This window comes from Rhipicephalus microplus, chromosome X (assembly GCF_043290135.1).
Source record: "Rhipicephalus microplus isolate Deutch F79 chromosome X, USDA_Rmic, whole genome shotgun sequence".
In the NCBI taxonomy this organism is placed as follows: Eukaryota; Metazoa; Arthropoda; class Arachnida; order Ixodida; family Ixodidae; genus Rhipicephalus; species Rhipicephalus microplus.
In genome coordinates this window covers 452,897,252-452,917,444 of record NC_134710.1, presented here as the reverse complement: position 1 = coordinate 452,917,444, position 20,193 = coordinate 452,897,252, and the positions used below count along the sequence as shown (strand labels likewise).

Below are 20,193 nucleotides of genomic sequence, written 5' to 3'. Positions count from 1 at the left end.
TCATAATCATACGGTGGTTTTGGGACGTTAAACCCCACAAATCAATCAATCTATGAACTGCTTTTGAGAAAGACCGTTATGTTCATGAACACCAGTTGTGGTTGCAGAGCTGGCTATCTAATTTTATAAAGCTTACATATGTACTAGCATGAGTAATACCTGCTCAAACACGTGAGCACGTGGCAGCTTCAAAACAGTGATAACGTAATACGTGGATGGCGCGGTCGAAGCCTGACGAGAAAGAAGGGGTGCTTTCCCTTGTTTGTTGGCACTCCCGCTTCGCTAGCGTGGCGGAGAAGCGGCGGATGATTGCGTGCAATCTTCCACTAGTGATGATAGGACAAAGAAAATTGCGCAAAAACTAAGTACGTGAAACATGTGTATAAAAATGCGCATCCAACACCATCTACATATAATGCAGGCATGACATCACATCAGCCTACGCCACAGCTGATATCTTAGCAGCTACATGTGTATTTGAGTGCAACAGCGCGTGTTAAGTGAGTTAGTATCATCGCTGGCAGCCACTATTGTAACATAAGTCCCCGTTTTGCAGCAATGATGACGGACGGGATTGTTAGCAAATGCCAGAAGTGCACCACCCTTTCCTTTTTTTTCTAACAAAGACCGCAGCGTAGCAGCCAATATGGGTTATTCGCCACGTGCTCGCGAGTTCGAGTTCTCACGATAGCAAGCTTTTGATAGAGCTGTCCCGTCGGGTTAACGCAATTTGAAGTTAGGCGCCATGCGCTAAAGTTGCTTTATGCAGCAGTGTGCAGGACGACCATACTCGCGAGCAGCAGCGCTTCAAATATGCTTATAGTTTCTAGTGTTTCTAATAATCATGTTCCTGTTGACATCGTTGCGCAAGTGACTTGATTGACATGTGGGGTTTAACGTCCCAAAACCACCATATGATTATGAGAGATGCCGTAGTGGAGGGCTCCGGAAATTTTGACCACCTGGGGTTCTTTAACGTGCACCCAAATCTGGGCACACGGGCCTACAACATTTCCGCCTCCATCGGAAGTGCAGCCGCCGCAGCCGGTATTTGAACCCGCGACCTGCGGGTCAGCAGCCGAGTACCTTAGCCACTAGACCACCGCGGCGGGGCTCGTTGCGCAAGTGAAAACAACGGCTTATATACACATTCGCAACTCTTCAAGGTCTGTGCGTGCGACATATATAGGTATATTTAGCGGGGTTTCTTGACATGTCATTTAACAGAATGTTACAACACTGCCACCTTCCCTGAGCATCCTTCGCATAAAGTCCCATTCTCAAGCTACTTGACATCTGCCATTTTTGTCCCTCGATGGTCGTTACGTTATTCGCATTGGTCACTTCAACTTTGTTAAAAACTTTAAGCAATGTACAAGGTTCCGGTCGGGTTGGCTTGCTCGAAATTCGCACGAGCTGCAACGCCTAGTTCAGCAATTTTCATTACTGAATTTGCGCAACGTCATGCACTGAAATACATTTGTTTGCACATGGGGACACGGACCATACTCCAGCAGGTTTGATTGATTTGTGGGGTTTAACGTCTCAAAACCACCATTTGATTATGAGAGACGCCGTAGTGGAGGACTCCGGAAATTTTGACCACCTGGGGTTCTTTAACGTGCACCCAAATCTGAGTACACGGGCCTACAACATTTCCGCCTCCATCGAAAATGCAGCCGCCGCAGCCGGGAATCGAACCCGCGACTTGCGGGTCAGCAGCCGAGTACCTTAGCCACTAGACCACCGCGGCGAGGCTACTCCAGCAGGTTCAACCGGGCAATCCACGTGTCATAGAGATTTTGTGTGAAATTTACGTATTCCGCTCTCCCCACACTGCAAAAAGTATTTGTACTTTTACGAGCTTACTGTACATAAGAAAACAGATGGAATTTACGTTTTGCAAGATACGTCCGGGATGACCGTACTTTTATAAAGCGCTGGGCGGCTCGACACGACTCAACAAAGTGAACGCTCTCACTCACATAGGCTGGCACTGGCTTCATCATCAGGGTGGTCGAGAAGGGAGGTTCATGGCAGCGCCCCGTTACTAAGTTAAAGTACGGGACACAATTTTCATTCTCCTCTCCCCCAATTAGGTGACTAGGTAACCTATGAGCACACACCTATGGTCATGCAGTCAGTAATTGGATTTGGGCACAGCATAAAAGCTTTCATAATGACATGAAGAGCAGGCTTTACCGTAATGCATTCACATTGCAGGGAAATTAGACGGGCCCGGGTTCTAGTTGTCTCGCTTTGGATGGATAAAATGAACGCGCAGAGATGCATACAACGACAGAGAGAATATGTGGATGCTTAAATTCGTCTTATTTGATCATGCAATATATGCGCTTGCAGTGTGTTTATTTTGTTATTTGCACATTCCTATTACGCGAAACCTGACAAAAACACGAGAGAAATTTTAGTTTAACAAGAATGGCCCTTACTTAATGACTAACACGAGCATAAAATTGTATGACAAAACCAACCATAGTTGCTTCATCGAAGCAAATGCGTCGTTTACAAGATTTCCTTTCAATGAAGATACTCTGTACTACTGTCGAGAGCTTCGCCGCAGTGCTTGTTAACATAGGAAGCCACTTTCAACTCTACTTATCCACATCGTATATTGACAAGCTTTTAGTGATGTCACCGTGTTTTCCGAAGTGGACTTACTGATATGTGTTTGGGCAGAATGGCCCCACGCATTCTCATTCGATACAAACACTTCGCTTGAGGAATTTGCATCTGTTTGATTTGTTATAACGTCCTAATTCTGCCACTGATTTTATTCCAAAATTGCTTCGGAAACAAGGTGTCCGGCATTCTTTGAGGGATGTTTTTATTCAAAATCGTACTACGCTTTAAACGGAAGAAACCATCTAAGTGTGTATGATAGCCACACTTCTATAATTGTCACAGCTGAACAATATTGTCTGATTTCTTCAAAGTTTAGTATGTCCTGCAAGGGCCTTCGCGCTGCCTTACTTTTCATTTTACGTGGCATTGTGAAGAGACGTGTGCAAGGGGGGGGGGAACAGGTGTGCAATCTCTCCTCTTCATCCCATATTTATCTAAAATGGGGCGTTAATTCAGCCCCGAACCTTCACTTCCTTGGACTGTTAACGCCATTTTATTCTGCAGAATTATGACTAAGAACGTTTTTTTTTATTTTTACAATAATAGCATCGCACGACCACCATGTTGAATTCAAAGAACCATTTACTTCTCATATTCGCCCATGGCAAGCTAGGCACCAGTAGCACTCATATGATCGCTTCTATTTAACTTTTGCATCTATTGCGCAGCTTGTCCTAAATCGCACTCAGTGAGGGGCTGAAGCGGGGCGCTGCGATAAAACTTACCCATTTCCAACGACATTGGGCCATGCGCCAATAACTTGAGCTGCGCGAATCCGATCTTCTCGTGCATCTCCGTTATCTGACGACGCTATTGGTGGGGTCAGCCACATCGCAACCAGAAACGAGGTTCTGCATTGGGGGCTCCGCCCTTTACGATTACACTAACAAAAAACCAAAGAGATTTTCAAGTATGACTATTGTGATTAGGCTAATTCGACAGACGTACTGAATAAAGTGGCAGTTGCGCAAATTGAACAGTGCGCCAAACCGAGAACACGTGACCAAATATGACTCATGCTTGGTTTTTTGCCGAACAGCGCGCCGAATCGGGAACACGTGACCAAAACCCACTCATGATTGGTTTTTTGTGCGCCTCCACCTTTATGCGGCTCCGCCACGTGACGCTGTCTACCACACTTTTTCATTCAAGTATTGTGTCGTTGGTGACATGCCCATGGTAGTTGTACGCAGTGCCGTCTTGCACCACTTCCACTCTCGCATTGTTCGAGTGAATCGTGCCCCCCGGCAACCACGAGTCATGACCGACTTGGGTTTTGAGCCATACTCGTGTAACCATTCTTTTAATGTTCGTTCAGTTTCAGTTACATTATCGTTAATGCATTACTTGCGTACGTTCTGGCGATGACAAGTTCTGTCAGTCGAAGCAGAGATCGATCGGAGCCCTCGTCCAAGCATGTGTTCGCGTTTCCACGTGTGTACGCGTACTACTTGCGACGCACGTACGATATTCAGAGATTGAAACAGGACACTCGGAGTGCGTGGCCGCTGCTCCGCGCTGCGCCGCTCGTGGGTGCTCCTGCAACTAAGCTGTTGAATAGTGGCATAAAGTGAGGAGAAGAACATCTGTGGAGCAGAATTCCTACTTTCAGTCACCGACGATTCGGCGGGTAGTTCACCATGTGCACACTGCCAGCGTGGCGCCCTAAGGCGGGCCTTTTCCGCATGCTGACCGAACACGCTTCCCGGTGCGCACTTTGCACTTACCCTGTAGCACGAGCAGATGACTCGCTCGTTCTGCGCGCTTTAGCTATGCGGCTCGCATACTGTGCAAGTAAAATACAGTATTCAGCTAAAATATTGCGCTGAAGGCGTGTGGGTTTATGTGGTAAATATTCCAACAAAAACTTGGAAAGTTTATTCTATGATTTTGCTACGACAAAGAAAGAAAATAAGCACTGACAGGATTGTATGCATGCAACATTAAAAGCAACTATGAGTATGTCTTTGCTTCGCCATGAGAAGCGAGCACGTACTGCAGCCATTTCACGCGGTAGGCTTTTGTAGAGGCTATCGGCCACATAATAAAAGGTCAGCTTTTGGCATTCTTCTTCAAGAACCTCCCACAATACATTATGGCAGTGGCCGCCACTAAATGGTTTTTTTTATTTCAGCCTCAACATTTTCAATAACATTCATGTGCGTTCCTTGTGACGTCAGCAGAAGCCAAGGAATAGTACATATGTGAGGCGAACACAAGCATGCTTCTGTCTCAGTTCGAGCGCAGCTATGCCAGGAATACGCATTTGTGGAAAGATGCAGATTGTTACTTTGTCTATGGCAGGTCTACCGCAGCAATAAATCACTTATTGACCGGACGCCCCCGATCGTCAGTGAACAGGATTGTGAAAGCGAACAGCACTGAGCTTGACGAATCTGCCATGAGGTCACCGTCCGAAGGTGACGACCGACTCCGAAGACAATCTAATAGTGTACACAGCGAGACAAGACCCAAAAATGACCTCAAAAGAAATAAAGAACGACCCAGGTTTCATAGGCAGCACCCAAACAGCACGTAAGCGCCTTCACACAGGGGACCTTCGTAGCCGTGTTGCAGTGACGAAGAATTTTGTCTCGGAACAAATTATGGTCAAAAGACTGCTCGTTGCAGGGGAGCATCTATTTTGGCCGGTGCAAGAGGGTAAGAACGTCATTTTTTCGGACGAGAGCACTTTCACTTCAATGTGGAATCAGCAGCAATGAACGTGGAGGACGCAAAACACGAGGTAAGTTGAAGTGTTTACTGTGCGTGAGTTAAAAAGGTTCTCTGAAGGATCATTGAACTCTGTAGCTGTCTTTGCATTCTAGTATCACATGTGTTACGTATCACATAATGCCTGATGTTTGTGGGGGCTATAGGTATACGTTTTGATAAAAAGCTATTTCTTAAAGGGCCTGCACCCTCCTTTACGCGCAATAGTGCTTCCTCAAACGTTCCACATGTGCCTTGTTACGTTTGACGCAAGCCACCTGTAAAAATGGCTACTAAAATCAGTGAATTCTACCAACAATTCAGAGCAAGGCCTGTTATCGTCGCAGTTATCAATAGCTAGAAAAGTTGCTCTGAAGTTATTTATTTTTGTATTTTCCCCGGTTCTTTTCCCCAGGTACGACGCACCCAATTTGCATCGCGTGGCAAGCAGTGGCCACTGCAGCGTCAATGTATGAGGGTTCATTTCCAAAGACGGCTTGGGCCCGTCGGTACGCCTGGATGGTCGCTTCAACGCTGCAGCATACAGAGATTTCCTGGACGCCGTGCTGCTACCACACGCTCTGAACGGCCCCCTGAAAGATGGCTCGTTTTAATTTCAGCCCAACCGGAGTCCCGTTCCCTCCACAGTATCAATAAAGCGCCTGCTAGAGGAGAGGTGTGTAATTAGGTTGGAATGGCCCATGCAAGGTACGGATATGAACACCATTGAAAATATATGGGCTGAAATTAAGAACCTTTCGCCCCGACCACTGCACAAATGTTCGTCGGACAACCTCTCGGCGGCAGTTGAAGAAGAATGGCAGAAGTTGGCCCGGCCATCTGTGGCCGATAGCCTCTATGAAAGCTTGCCGTGAAGAAAGGCTGTGGTAGTGAGAGCTGGCGGCGAAATGACAAAGTACTAACACATAATTTTGATTGTATGAAGACAGGCCTGCCACTGCTTATTTTCTTTCTTTGTCGTGGCAAAAAGCTCTAAATAAATTTTGTATGTTTTTTAGAGATATTTACCACATCTACCAACGCACCTAAGGCGCAATACTTTAGCTTAATCCTGTGTTTTACTTGCACAGCATGCGAGCCGCATCACTAAACCGCGCAGAACGAGCGAGTCGTCTGCTCGCGCCACAGCGTAAGTGCAAGGTGCGCACCTGGTATACTGTTCGGTCGGTATGCGGAAAAAGCCCGCCTTAGGGTGCCACGCTGACAGTGTGGACATGGACACTACACGCCAAATCGTCGGTGACCGGAAGCAGAAATGCTACTCTGCAGATGTTCTCCCTATCAGTCTATACCACAATGCAACAACTTAGCTGTGAGAGCACCCAAGAGCGGTGCTGCGCGGAGTGGCGGCCACGTACTCAGAGTGCCCTGTTTCAATCCGTGAGTACTGAACCACATACATTTCTCAGCCTCGGTTCTCCTTTGTGTGTGGTTACATAGGCGCACTTATCCTTGTGCGCGTTGGTACTTCGACAGTATTTGCATGCGGCTTGAGTTTGTTGGTGTGCCTGTCATGCGGCTGCTCGTTCATGCTCGTATAATGGCATGTCGATGTGTTTTGTCACTTGCTCTCGCGCGTGTTTGGGTCTCTTGCTCCGTGGCGTATGTTCCTACAACTATAGTTTCTTGCGTGCGCGCATTCTACGGTGATAGATCAGAGTTACAGGTCACATTTGCCGCTTAAATGACGCACTCAGGGGGAAGCAAGGATGACGATTTGTGAATGTTTTGGAAGTATTTCCTCTTCAGTAGTTGGGTAAAGCATGATTTGAAGAAAAAGCGTTACAACTACACTCTTCAGACATAAGTCTCTTGATTGCTTGTCGCCCTATCAGACAGGTTTGTAGTTTTTAGCCGCATGCTTTGGTTTTAAACATATGTAATCCTATCGTGAGAAAAAATATTGGAAAGGGCCGCCGTGTTGTCCTCTCTGTACGACCTTTCGAGCTGCAAATATACCTTCACGCAGTCAGATCAACCAGGCGAACAGGCAGTTTTCTTATAAAAAATAGATGAGAATGCCCAATTTTCTGCTGGCAATGCACGCCTGCTTACCTTTCGCATGTTATATAGCTGTGATTTTGTCTTTATGGATTGTGCAGCAAAACTTTTTATGTGTTCATACTTTTTTAACTGTTTGGGCATAACTGTGAACTTTAAGAGTGAATTTCGCAATTGTTTTTATAATATGTACGTATGTGGTGTACCACACATCTTGCAGCAAGATTTGAAAAAAGAGGAACATCGTTAGATGGAGCAAACCTAGTACTTGTTGTTCCAAATACACTGCAGTAAAGACATTATTTTTGGTTAACGACGTTTTGTTAATTAGTTTCAGTTATATTTCTAACTCGACAACTCCTCACCAAATCATTAAAATGCCTGACACATGTTTAAGCAATCTCATTTGATATTCAACTGCACTAGTTTCAGTAATTTACTAAGTTGATTTACCGGCTGATAAAACATGCAAAATATGAATAACACGTGTCTTTACTTTCATCCGCATTACAAGAGAGCGTAGTCTTGACTTGCTACCTCCACAGCTTCCAAAAAAATTGGAACTCACCTTGACTCACAAAGCATATACATTTGCTCACTCGGACACATACTCACCAAAATGAGCCTCAAAAGAGCTGACACGAACTTAGACGCACTGATTTTTTCTGTCTTTCATTTTAGCACTGTTTCAATTATCTTGTGTGATTTGAACAATTCATCGGTACGTAAAATTGATATATAGGTGTTTACGCGTAAATAGTATCACAATATTTCTAAATGTGTTTGTAAACGACTACAGCAATACCTGGCTGTTTGTGAACAATTTCATCTGAGAATACTGAAATAGAGCTTCAAAATACGGAGGCAACAAAATTTAGGGGCAACCTAAAATTCTGTTTGTGATTTTTTTGCAATTCTTCACAGAAGGTGCAATTTTTACTGATGTAGTGTTAGAGCTGTTCCTCCCCCATCATCATTGGTATCGGCATGCACATTTCTTTGTTTTCTTTTGTGGCTTTAAAATGCTTTAAATAAGCACACCATTTGTTTTGTTCGAATTTGAAGAAGTTCTAGCGCATGTACTATAAAGCATGTAAAGTGATTATAAATAGAAGACCTCTAAAAGCTCTGTGTGTGGTTACTCAATTTAAGGTTTTGTGCATTGTAGACACTACCAGGCGTTATGTCTGTGCATACTAATGTTGTGCGGCAGGCTTCAAGTATTCCCATAAGTATTTTCAGATGCTGAGTCATGTATGTGAATGTTTTCCGTGAAGTGGTGAGCTGGCTTATTGATCTAGGTGTATGATTTTTACTTCAGATATATAGGTTCCTGAAGTCACTTAACGCTCTTCACAGTACCACGTAATGTGGCCTCAACCATTTTTATATGCAGAAAAGGTGCCATTGAATAGAAAAATGAAGCACAGGGAACCGAGTCAGTGAAAACGATTTCAGTATTCACTGGTGAGGCATCCAAAGGCACCTTCTTCTCATATATTGGTACGCATTTTACGAATCCGAATATTTAAAGAAACTGTAGCTGTTGTCACACTCGCAGGAAAGTGGGAACCCTTCCCTCAATGAGTTTTTCTGAAGAGACCTGTTTGTTAGAGCACGCCTTTATCATGCAGTGGAAAACTTTACTTTTCATTCAAGTTACACGCATAAAATCTTTTGTTACCGAAATGCATATATTCTTAGATTTTGCGGTGCTGCTTTGTTGAAGCCTGAAGGAGCACAATAAAGATGGAGTAGCTTCACTGCAACGCTCTCAAAGAGTTATGGTGTTGACCATGGGTGCCATTAGCAGCTACATTGCAAAATTTTTTTATTTACGCATTTGGCGACAAAAACTTTTAGGTTGCGCCATGGCTATTTTCCGGGTGCCTTTAAACTTTCATTCTATATATTTAAAATCGTGTTATCTATTCAATAGTAAAGACTGCCTTTACTGCTCATGAACGGGCCTTGCATATTAAGCAGCAAATGAGAGCGAGACACAGAGTGTAAGGTGCAGATCAGGCTTAGACACAGAATCTGACAAAACAAACTAATTCCAACAGAGTGTCTGTGTTCTTTTATTCGTGCTTTTCAAACATGCCCTCAAGCTCTCAGCGTGGCTTGGCTTGGCTTGCACTTTTCAATGTTCCACTAAATGAATACTCACCTGCCTAAAATCAAAAGGTGGGCATTACATGTAACCGACAAACGCACCTTTAAGATAAGCAATTGTAATTTGCGTCTCGATGTTTGCAATCGCGTGATCATGGGTCATATCCAAAGCAACAGGGCAGAGTCTCACTGCTGCCAACCCAGCGAAATATCGTAATTGTGATGTTCAATGTCGCATATATTCAGCCAACTGTTGTCTGAAATATCAGAATAGCTACTTTGGGGCAATAGGTTGATAGTCTTGATTGCATTACTGATGATGACGATGATGATAGATTTTAGTGGCGCAAGGGCAACTCGGGCCAAAAAGCGCCAAACAAAGGGTTTTGGTCGGTTCAATTATAGAAAAAAATCTACTCAGGGTGGCAAGAATAAAAGAGTGTGCATAGGGGTTGAACCTAAATGTAATGTCTATGTGTGATGAGTTTTGAACGGCCTAAACCTACGGGTTTCACTAAGTGAAGCAGTGTCGGTAGCGGTCCTTGTCAAAACAAGAAGTGCGTGCTGCATGACATTTCGCAAAGAAGTCTCGGCGGTTCTATTAGGATTGAGAGAGGGCTCATATTAGTTAGAATATGTAATAGAATGTAGAAAGCCAACATCAGCTAAGAATTTTAAAACTACTTTTGTGGGAAACGTGGGATCGTCAGCAAAAAAATAAAGGGTGAGGCCGTACGTGGAATTTGTATAGATTTGGGAAGTCTTTCTGACGAAAGGTACGGGTACATAATTAAAAGGTGAACAACATAGAGCTTATCACCAAATTTCTCACAACGAAGCGCTGAAGAGTTGCTCAAAAGGTGCGAGTGTGTTGCATGTGCATGACCAATCCTGAGTCTGCACAATGCAACCTCTTGATGCCTGTTACGTTTTTCAAGAGCATATCCTCCTATTCTTGGCTTTAATTTGTGCAATTTGTTTTCAATTGCTGCATTTGATTCCTCTTGCCATTGCCTACACATTCGGTTTCTGGTTAGCGGCCTCAAATCCTCATACGGGATGACGACTACGTATACCGTTGGGCAGAGCGCAGCAGACTTCGCAAGTTGGGCCGCTGCTTCAATGCCAGCTATGTTGCAGTGTCCTAAAATTCAGCATAGCATGAGTTTAGGCTTGGATCTGTAGGCTGACATGAGGCAGTTTAGAAGAGTTATTGTCACTGGATTTTTATGTCTGTTTGTGGAAGACAACGCAGTCACTGCATTGAGGGAACCTGTGTATATGATGGAGGCTAGTTCTTTCTTTTTTATGATGTGCCTGATAGCTAGCAGTATGCCATAACACTCAGCAGTAAATATGCTAGTATGTTCCTTCATTGTTGCAGATTCAGAGTACGCCCGACCATATGCAGCATTTGCGACGGCCGAGGAGTTGGAAGCATCAGTGTAGTACTCAACATACAATGTATTTTGCCTGCAAGTACATAAAAGGATGATTGATTGTGACTGGGAGGCCATGCTCTCCTACCTCCAGGAATGACAAGTCACAATTGATAGCCCGCATTTCCCACGGTGCAATAGTGTCCTTGTGGGAGCATAGTTAAATGTTGGAGACGGGTATATGCAAATTTTCAAAGTGTGAGGCAACTGTGATGGGATACGTAGCTGATGGTCGCCTCAAAAACAGGTGGGTGTTTGATGTATCCTGCAATAGCTCGCGAGATGGGTGGTCGACATGGGAAAGCACCTTGGTTGCATACTTCATGCTTGTGAACTGCCGTCTTCGTTTTAATAACCACCAGTCCGTCTCAACGTACAGGCTGACGGTTGGGCTGGTTCGGAAAGCACCACTAGCCAGACGAAGCCCATGGTGATGCACTGGTTCGAGCATCTTAAGTGCAGATCTCGACGCTGATTTGTATACAACCAAGCCATAATCAATACGTGAGAGCACTACAATGCTGAGAAGGTTTAATAGACAGTCGCAATTTGTACGCCTTGACTGATGCGAGAGAATCTTGAGCAAGTTCAAGGCTTTGAAGCATTTTAATCGCAGCAGCTTGATATGTGAGACAAAGCTGAGCTTTTCATCTATTACAACACCGAGAAATTTCTGATCCTTCTTAGCAGCAATGGAGTGTTCAGTCATGCAAAATGTTTGGGGATGGCCTTATTCTACGTAGTTTTAAAAAGAATAGGCAAACAGTCAAGTCAAAGCTAAACTCAAAGCCATTTTTCTCTGCCTAGCTTCAGAGCTGATTTACCTTCCAACTTTATCTGACGTTCGCAGATGGCTAGGTTGCACTATTTGAAGCTGATCTGAATGTCATCCACATATACAGAATACGAGATTTTTTTAGGCAGTATACCGCTTATGGAGTTCATTTTACGATGAATAGTGTGCAACTAAGAACGCCAACTTAGATTACAGCATCTTCCGGCGTAAACCGCTTTTAAAGGGCATTTCTGACACGAACCACGAACTAACGTTCAGAGAGGTAACTTTTAATTGAATTCAACATGTTCTCTGACACTCCAAAAGATTGCAAGTCACGGATTATGCCACAACTACATGTCGTGTCATAAGCCTTCTCCAAGTCGAAAAATACAGAGAGGCAGTGTTGTTTGTGAGTGAAGGCATCTCCGACATAGCACTCGAATGCTGCCAGTTGGTCAGTTGTCAACCATCCTGACCTGAATCCAGAGTGACGACGGTCAAGCAGGCCATTATATTCAAGGTAATACATTAGGCGGCAGTTTACCACTTTTTCAATTACTTTGCACAAGCAGCTTGTCAGGGCGATAGGCGTAAAACAAGCAGCAAGTGTTGCTTCTTTTTTTTGTTTAAGGATGGGTATTATAACTGCCTCTTTCTAGGCCTTGCGTAGGCGCCCGGAGGACCATACGTTGTTGAACAGTAAGAGAATGGCAGTAAGCGTGTGTTCGTGTAAGTGTTTCAGCATTCCAAATGTAATCTTGCCTGGGCATGCGGCTGAATTGCCACATGTTGCCAGAATTGCCTTCAATTCGTCTATGGTAAACAAAGTGTTGTAGCCTCCAGCAGATGGCCTTCTATCACGGATTGACTTACGATCCTCAGCAAGATTTTGTCGTTTAAAGGAGTCTGTGTAGTGTGCTGAGCTGATAATGTATTCAAATTGTTGTGCTATGACATCTGCCTGTTGTTCCAGCGTATGACCAGCAGTACTGACGAGAGGGACTCGATGAGTGTTGTGCCCTTGGAGTGCTCTTACTCTGTTGTACACCGTATGCGTATCAGTGTAGGAGTTAACTGACGAGAGAAAAGACTGCCAGCTCTGCCGCTTCGGTCCTCGTCGGATACGCCTACCATTTGTTTTGCACGCTTCAAATTGATCAAGTGGTCAGCTGTATGGTACGTGCGAAATTTCGACAAAGCTTTGTTTTGGTTCTTACGAGCTTTTTTGCACTCCGAATTGCACCAGGGCCTTCGTTTGTTTCACGTCTTGTCAGATGTGTGTGGGATTGATTGCTCTGCGGTTTCTATGTTATGAAGTGCGACCCATGCTTCACAGTCATTAATGTCTTGGTATTCAATTGAGGAACGCTACATTTATGTAAGTTCTCGGAATTTCATCCAGTCAGCATCCCGTTCTTTAAACTTGAATACAATTTTAGTCGTCTTACTTGTACTTCCTGTGTGTTTTAGACAGACAGGAAAATTATCACTACCATAGAGGTTAATAATAACAGCTCACTCTGTGGTCGCCATGATTGAAGGAGAGCCGATAGCAAGATCAATAGCAGTGCATAGGATGCGCATCACGTCAAAGTATGCTGGTTCTTTTTTGGTAAATATACAGGAGCCAGAGTACAAAAGGAATTTTTTTTCTTAGAGAGCCTCGAGAATCTGTTCCTCTGCAATCCCACAGGAGGTTGTGTACATAAAAATCTCCAACCAGGAGGAATAAACGCGGGAGCTGGTCAATGAGTGTTTCAAACTCTTTAGTAGACATGTGGTAGTCCGGAGGGATATATAATGAGCACGCAGTTGCCATTCTTCCAAAGATATATCGTCACTACCTCTAAGTAAGTAACCAGAGTGAGGCTTCGGAACAGGAGTGCTTTCTGCACCCGGATAGCGCACCGCTGGATGAAGGGGCAGTGCCATGTCTGTCCTTTCGGTATACCACATATATTCTTAGAAGGCTAGTGTGCGTTGAGTTTAGGTGTGTCTCTTGCAGGCAAAGTATGTTAGATTGGTGTTCCGCAAGAATTTCATAAATGTCGTTCAGGTTCTTCGATAGACCTCGGCAGTTCCAGTAGATGATAGTCTAGGCAGCCATTTTTAAGAATGAAGAAAGGAAAGGAGGGTTATTCAGACTTCGCCACATTTGTCAGCCGCCTGGACTGGAGAGTGTTTCTTCCCTCTGAGGCGTTCTATTGGGCTCCATTTGTCTAGGAGCGATTCCGTGAGCATCGGAGACACTGTGGACACTGGTGTCACATCCATTGCCCCTATGAACACTCGGAGGCTGATGAGGGTTTCTCAAGAGAGACAGGTGCCCTTTCAGATGTCTGTGTCGTTGCCGAGGTCTGATGGAGGTTCACCGGCGGGATTTGAATTGTCTGTGTTGTCTCTGAGGTCTGAGGGAGGTTGACCTGTGGGGCTTCGAACGTTGGTGCTGCCTGCCACTGCTTGGTGGGGAACCGAGATGTGCACGCATCAGCGAAGCTGTACTTCGTGCCCACCGCTGCTAGACAACCGCCAGGCTACGGCACACTGCGTCAATGTACGATCTTCTGGAGAAGAGGGAGACCTCCCTCCCGGCTTCGAAGTAAGCTATGTTTTTCGTTACTTTAATTTAGTTTTCCTTTTTGAAAACTAACATGTCCGCCAGTACGCTGCATGCTAACCATGACAGTTAGGGCACTCTGTTTGCTTGGAAGTACCGCTCTTGTTTGGGTGCTCATGATCACCACATTTTGCACTTGTTTGTTTTCCGCGACAGGTGGTGACCCATGTCCGTATTTCTGGCATTTGTAGCACCTTCTAGGGTTGGGTATGTAGGGGCGGACTTCACGGTGGAGGAACACAGCTTTCACAGATTCGGGAAGGATGGAGTGAATGAATGCTTGTACTCTATGGAGCGTTACCACTTCATTGTTTCGCCTTATGTTGATCTGACGGATAGCGACTACATCTTGCACTTGAAAGCCTTCAAGGGGGTCAACTTCAGTTTCTCGCATAAACAGTGTTCAGACTGCGGTGGGGGGTGATGTACACGTCTAGGAGAGCAAACTGCTTCTGTTTCAGAAGAGTGTTTGTGGCTGTTTCTGGCTTACTTCGACAAGAAGATCACCAGATTAGGGTTTTTTTGCATTGTGAAATGATATGAAAAAGTGGAGTTCGAACGTGGGTCCACTCCGTGCCAGCCCTATATTCTACAAGTGAGCCACGCCGGCGCTTGGAATTTCTCGGCAAACTTGCCTTAGGCACGCTCAGTGTCGGGAAAGCAATCACGTTAACATGACTTATAAAGCGTTTTAAAACAGCGAAAGACAAGCAGTCGTCACACAATGCGAATAGCGAAACGTTGGGTCGTCTAATGCTCCATCCTATTATAAAAGCTTTTTGTGCAGCTGTAAACAGTGGCACATACCTAATCCAGGCATGATTCCTCATTGTCGCCAGAGACTGCTTTACCAATTGGCACAAAATTTTTCGCAACAGTTTAGCAGATAACACGCTTCTCCGAAAAATGACGAAAAATAGCATAGCAAATGCCGGCCTACTACCCTAAAGCTTTTAATATTGATGCTGTAGTGGGAATCAAGCAAGTGTACTTGAAGCAGTTGCCCAATGACTGTTTAGAAAAGGCTTTGAAAGGCCGCTCTTCTAGCTTTCGCTGTGACTGTGCTTCACCTTTCTCGCAGGCGTGGCGTTTTTTATTGCCTATCATGCTTATTTCTTTAGTAATGTGTCTGAAACCCGAACGTTCAAGCAGGCTAATGCCCTTATGCGCAACCAGGTGAATGGCTTCACTCAATCTCGATTTATAACTTGTGTACTAATGTAACCTAACCTCATAATAAACAGCAGAGATTCTTTTAACTAACTGTAACGTGCACTCTTGCTCATTTTGTGTACTCTTTCGGTGGTTACCTAGACCTTTCTTTCTTTCCATAATTGTAATCCAACACGCCTTTTCTACTTCTCCTAAATTTGGCTTAACGCTTTCTATCTCCATAGTGCATATACAGCCAGCTGTATACTTGCTGACGAGTCACCTAGTTCATTTTCTTGGCTGTGCGTCAATGTACCTTCCATTAAATTACTGGAAAGGTTTCTCTGCCTGCTTTCTCTCTTCCTTACTGCTTATTCTCTGAAAATTTTGTCAGACGAACTTTCAAAGTAACTACCAACTTCAGTGCCACTACACAACTGCGTGTATTACAGTGAAACGTAATCTGTACTTTTTTCTTAAACTGTACCATTTTTAGGCGTTAGAAACACTAAACATTTCTGCAGCGTAAAGTAAAGTATACTTTTGATGGTGACGTAAGGTATTTTCTAATGTATTTGGCTCATAACACTGATGCTAATACATTTGAACAAAAAGGAAGAATGGAAAATTCTTGCTGACAGCTTCCGTTGATTACTCACTCAGTATAGAGCACAGCACTTCACCTTATGACAACTTCCTGTGGCACTGCAGCAAAAGCTAATCAAGTGCAACTTCTCCGTATGTGTTACAATACCACGTAATTTGTTCCTTATATTTGTAACATTATAGAAAAGCAAATACCATGAATCTTTGCCAAGTTCATCTGCTAGCAAATGAATTTGTTTCTCAATGTACGTTAGGTTTCCTGTGGTTCAACCTTCTTTGAAACATGCAGCGTACAGTAATGTTAAAATTTTTGAGGGCAGTTTTTCGACGCCCATTGTTGTATTGAGTAGAACGGCCATTAGCGTTGTCGCTATAAGTAATATTACTTGCAAGTTTGTTAGATTGTTTATGATTTCAGGCTGTATTACCATAGATGCTGTTTACAATAGTGCCTAAAATACCATCCTATTACACAGATATCATCAAGTAGACCGAAATTCAAGATAACACATCGTATAAATAAAACCGACTCATATTAGGTAAGTTAATATGCTACAGATATTGATATATTTATTTTTAGTGGTTAATCTGTGAGAAATTTCAAAATCAACGCACTAAATGAAAATATTCGCTTTCTTTCACAGGTATGGATCTAAAGCTAAGACGCCAAGACACAACACATGTATTCTCTGACTGCAAGTAATTTTGAGTGATCAAGCTCGCATTGTTTTAAAAATTCCTTCAGAAGATTGTTTGAGTCCTTTGTATTTCCAAGTCATCACACATAAATACACTATATTGATGAAAAATACGCACAAAATTGTACAAAACTTCTTTAAAGTTGTGAAATTCAAGTGTAAGATGTGCAGTTTGCTGCAAGTTATTTTGATACCAGCAGTGCGCGAAACGATGTTCTGCATTCGTCTAATATATAACTTTTGTGAATAGGAAACGCAACCCTATTGCAAAAACCAGTGGCACTGGCCCAGCGCCATACCTGATTACTGTACCAGTGTCCATGTGGTGCTGACACTGGGACAGTGCCACTGCTCGGTTCGGACTGTGACGGTGGATGGACGTGTTTTTTGAGAGCTTCCAATAGACTGCGCAGATAAGTTGTTTTGCATGTTTTGAGCTTGTCTTTATAATTATAAAGAGCAGTTAAAATTCCTGTGGCACTTATTTTATTGTACGGCTTTTTTGGGGGTCAGTCACCAGGTATTAGTTTGTAAGTGTGTGTTTCTATTTTTTTGTTGTTCTTTTTCTTTGCCACCCCGAGGGGGAGGTGCGCGTGCATTGAACACGCAAATTTTTGCTGGGGAGCTTAGACTTTCTCTTTTCTGTAGGGCAGCACTCTAGTTTTGTAATTATTGAGTGAGAAAAGTCATAGGGACAATCGGTTTCGGAAAGACATGGTTAAAAAGACTGTAAAGTGTTAAGGATGTGGGGTAGCTTTGAAAGTGGACCCATTTGTAGAAGCGGAAGGAGAAGAGGCTGACGCGAAGTGAAGGCAATGGGAGGTCGAGGAAAAAATGGAGAAAATAGTGGTTGCCCAGAGTGGCCTGCTGATGAGACTCACCGAACACGAGATTGCGTTGGCGACACAGCAAGACAAAACGAGGGCTAAGGGAGAAAGGCTGAAGTCCGCCGAGGAAGCACAAGCCAAGAGAGCGGCCTACGGAGAGAACAGTAGGAAACCGGCAACCAGAACGGCGGAGAAGAAAGAGCAAGCTAGTTCGGAAAAAGCAGGTTCAGCTGGTTCAATTGCCGCAAGACCCAACTTCAGCGAAGTAGTGGTGGGGCTGGGAGAGGACAAAGCAGCTGGCGTCACCGGTGCAAGTAACCCCCAGGTGCAGGACGCTCCAGCTGAAAAGTCACATCATGTGATAATCGCTGGGGACTCGAATTTAAATCGATGCACAGAAGCCATCAAAGAGAGGGTGAGAGGTGACAAGAGGGTTGCAGTAGGAACGTTCCCAGGACGCAAGCTGGAAGCAGACATGAGGCAAGCGAGCGCAAAACTCAAAACTATAGCTGATAGACGAAACCTTGTAATAATTTCAGGTAGTTTAAACGATGTCTTAAATGAAGATACAGCAGGACTAGCAACCACTGGCGAAAGACGTCGATGACATGCACGCCACTTCTCCTCAGGTACAGGTAGTGATATGCACGATACCGGAGGTACCGGTGCGTGATAGCAACCTGCAAAGAGCGGTTGTCAACACAATCAAAGAGATATGGCGGATGAGTCAAGAAAAAAGGCTTTGATGTGGTGGAAATAAACAGAGAAATGCATAGGTGGGGTGGTTTTCAACGAGACAGAATTCACTTCGATGGGAGGCTAGGTTACGAGGTGGGTTGGCGACTTGCAGGATGCACAGTAACGTTTTTGGGGGGAAAGCAGGCCCTTCGGGGTGCAGGATAGCTAGTAAGGAGGAAAACAACCGGGGAGACTTTTTGACAGGTGGTATCGACAGATACGATTCCAAAGTGGCACCAGTATCTAAGATAGGTGGAGTCCGGGGCAGAATTAGACGTAGCAACGAGCGCAGATCCAATTCAGACATAGGATATATTTTTAACGAATGTAGCAGCCACAAAACAACGAAGTTCTATTTACACGGTTTATTAAGGGCGAACTTGTGCCTAAAGTGAACGACGTACAGCAATCAAGAAGATCCAAGGGCGGTAGTCCTCGTGAGCCTCTGCCTCGAGCACCTTTCGTTCTCTTCTTCTTCACGCGCGTTGGCTGCTCGGCGGAGTCCCGGGCGCATGCAGGGCCGGCTCGTGTATTGCGGCTGGCTTCGCCGCTCATAGTCGTGTCGTTAGCGTTTCTCTGGTTCCCAACGTCCGCGTTGCGCGGAGCAATAGTAATTTCCTGTGGCATTATCCCCCCTCTCAAGAGGCATCGCCGCGATGCTTTCGATGATAATTTATGCAGCGTTTCCGTCTCGGAAGGTTTGTAAAAGGGAAATGGTTGTGCAGCAAGCAAGTGGCGTGGCTAGTCTTCGTACCGGTCGTAGTAGGGTTTCATGCACACAATGTGTACACGCTCGGTGGGATTGCGTTGTTTGAAATGCCCATGTCCTGTAAGCTTGACTTCGTAAACGAGGTCGCTGAGTCGCTGTACTACCTCGTAAGGACCGAAATATCGACAAATAAGTTTTTCAGACAGGCCTCGTCGTCGTACTGGGGTCCATATTCACACTTTGTTACCAACTGCATACCGTGTTTCACGTCTTCCTCGGTTGTAGCGGACGGCATCGATTCGTTGTTGGTGAAATATTCGGTACCTTGCTGATTGGCGGGCCTCCTCTGCTCTCTCTATATAGTCATAGAGATCAGAAGGGTAGTCATCTTGATCTATAGGTAACATAGCATCCAGTGTTGTGGTAACTACACGACCGTAAACTAGTTAAAACGGGGTAATCTTGGTAGTCTCTTGTACGGCGGTGCTATAGGCGAAGATGACGTATAATAAAATTTTGTCCCACTTTTTGTGTTTGACGTCCACATACATAAATATCATCTAAGCTAGAGTTCTGTTAAGGCGTTCAGTCAGGCCGTTGCTTTGAGGTTGATATGCGGTAGTTTTCCTGTGAACAGTGTGGGTCATGTTCAGCAGACATTCCATGAGTTCCGCCGTGAAAGCCGGTCCGCGATCGGTGATTACTATAGTTGAAGCGCCATGCCGTAGCACTATGCTCTGTACAAAATTTTGGCGACCTCAGCTGCCGTTCCTCGACGCAAAGAGTCTGTTTTCGCGTATCTCGTTATATAATCAGACGCTACAACGATCCACTTGTTGCCAAGTAAAGATGTCGCGAATGGTCCAAGGAGGTCCATTCCAACTTGTTGGAATGGTGCTTTCGGTGGGTCTATCGGGTGCAGAAAGCCCGCTGGCTTAGCACGAGGCACTTTCCGTCTTTGGCACTCGCGGCATGTTCTGACTTGGCGCTGTACAATAGCTTGGGCCAATAATAATATTGGCCCAAGCTATTGTACAATACTTGTAATTGGTACAATAGCTTGGGCCAATAAGCTTGGGCCAAGACAATAGCTTGAGCCAATAATAGTGTTGACTGATTCGTGCAAGCGTTCGAGTG

At 44.6% G+C, this 20,193-nt stretch overlaps 1 protein-coding gene and 1 long non-coding RNA gene across 4 annotated transcripts in view; one reads left to right on the top strand and one right to left on the bottom strand.

Annotated features, from left to right (window-relative positions):
* Window positions 1-20,193, bottom strand: part of LOC119160865 (uncharacterized) — a 149,063-nt gene that overhangs the window by 109,360 nt on the left and 19,510 nt on the right. The window lies entirely within an intron of this gene.
* Window positions 4,393-18,755, top strand: LOC119160864 (uncharacterized). Its single transcript, XR_012887696.1, has 3 exons — window positions 4,393-5,389; window positions 10,877-16,623; window positions 16,729-18,755. It is a non-coding gene; the product is annotated as an uncharacterized LOC119160864 (long non-coding RNA).